The 2011-nt window shown below is 35.1% G+C and overlaps 1 long non-coding RNA gene across 3 annotated transcripts; it reads right to left on the bottom strand.

Moving 5' to 3' along the window:
• Positions 1 to 550: 550 nt before the first annotated feature.
• On the bottom strand, positions 551 to 2011 carry LOC106340472. Of its 3 annotated transcripts, none has more exons than XR_001269403.1 (5): positions 1482 to 2011; positions 1235 to 1347; positions 1103 to 1161; positions 957 to 1007; positions 551 to 857 (listed from the first exon to the last, which is right to left on the bottom strand). It is a non-coding gene; the product is annotated as an uncharacterized LOC106340472 (long non-coding RNA). The 3 variants fall into 3 exon arrangements; XR_001269402.1 differs by having other exon boundaries at positions 1444 to 2011; XR_001269401.1 differs by having other exon boundaries at positions 1235 to 2011.

The raw sequence follows: 2011 nt of genomic DNA on the forward strand, positions 1-2011 counted from the left end.
TTTTAGTTTAACTTAGAGTTTATATATATATAAGATATCCTAATATTTAGTGGTGATAAAGGCTTAAAGGCTTAAAGCTTTATAAGATATACTAATATACATTTTACTACACAGATTTAATGTTTATTATTTATTAATTTATATGTGTGTTGGATATATTTACAAAGATTTGCTTCTAAACTAATTTGGAGCGATAAAAACATATTAACCAAATTAATATTGATTTAACTTGATCAATATTTTGTTTCAAAGCATTTAGATATTTTCTCTTTCATAACATTTTATTCTTTTTGTAGGGGTCATATTGTGAATAGATTTATTTTGTTTCATTCAGAAAAGTTAAATGTCTTATAAATAGCTTCCTTGAGGGATTGAGTAGATGACCTTTTCGTTCATTTCAGTTCGAATAAAGAGGTTTTTGATAAATAATTAATCAAAGGATTTAATAACACTAAAAGAGTAAAGAAATCTACATAACTAAACAAATATAGTCGATATGTGAAGAGCTCATGCATATAACTATATAAGGTGAAGGCCAAAAACAAACACAAACATAGAATCAGCAGATAAGACTTTGTGATGTTTTAAAAAATCGATACGGTATGATGTCTTCCAGCGTAGATTACCTCGTAAAATCACAACCTGAAGATCTCTTCGGTGTCGGTCCCTCCAGGTACCAACCACAACCAAGAAAAAAAGTCGGTATTCTTAGAGCTGGAGAAGCTTCAAGAAGAAATCAACAGTATTGTACTCTATGTCCACCAGCTGCATTGTTGCTTTCTTACTTCCCTCCCGCACTTTTTGCAACGACTCCATCGCCATGTTTTCCACCTCCACTCTCAGACTTGGATATTGTTCTAATTCATTCACATATTCAATATGTATGTATCAATCGACCAAAGTAAATTAGACCTTGGAGCTCATATATATATTACTAACCGAAAGGAAGAACATACCACCATATCAATCACAGAATTGTCCATATCCTTCAAGAAGATCGCATGAGCCTGGAAATATTAAAACCACACTCAAAAAAGGGGAGATGGGATCATGCACAAAATTAACTGGATGCTCAAATGAAAATTTGAATATGATCACCTACTTTTTTTTCTTTTGCTGGACACATTAGGCACTTCAGGATTAGCAATCATATCCACACATCTAGTAAGATCGAGCACAGTACGTGGAACCAAATAAGAACCAGATATTTACATAAAAAGAAGATAGAGCTCACCTTTGTCGGTAGCGTTTATCAATATCAGTTAGACCATGATACGTGTCTTGTCTGGCAGGCAGTGGAAGGAGAGAATTTGTGACAATTGAAATGGAATTCACACATATAGAAAGCTCCCATGAAAAAAAAAAAACAGAGAACAGACAGTTAATAAACAGAACTAAAAACAATGCTTCTCTAAGGAGATTAACCATTTAATTTGAGTTCACCTTACTCGGTTCTTTTAGCAAAAAAAAAAAAAAAAAACCTTTCTCGGTTCTCTTCATTGAGCCACAAGCACACAAAACATCACCAATGTCTATGAATGCCTTCAGCTGTTCAAACTGATCACCTGACAGCCTTTCCTTCTCACAGTATAGCTACCAAAAAACATAAACGTTGAGATTGCATTTCTTCAATTAAACCAAAGCCAACTTAATGATCAATTAAGCAAAAATGGATGACGATAAAACCCGAATGGTTCCAGAGTCTTCCCTCGGAACCGGAGAATCCGTGTGGCAACTCTCTGCCTGCATCGGCCAGCCTTGAGCTCAAAGAAATGGATTTCACAGAGATGGGGCTGTTCATCGCTAGTAACGTTCAATTTTATAAGAGATCTCCCATCGATTATGTATGAAAATGATTAAATGCTACAGAGTGGGAGAAGTTGAATGAAACATGTAACTGATCCGATTAAACGGGAAAATAAATGGAAACCGAAGGCGTTACAGAAAGTTCATCGGAGGTGGCTTCATCGGCACAAGGAAGGGTCGGAGATGCTCTCTATGTTGACCTTCA

The sequence above is a fragment of the Brassica oleracea genome, chromosome C4 (assembly GCF_000695525.1).
Source record: "Brassica oleracea var. oleracea cultivar TO1000 chromosome C4, BOL, whole genome shotgun sequence".
Lineage (NCBI taxonomy): Eukaryota > Viridiplantae > Streptophyta > Magnoliopsida > Brassicales > Brassicaceae > Brassica > Brassica oleracea.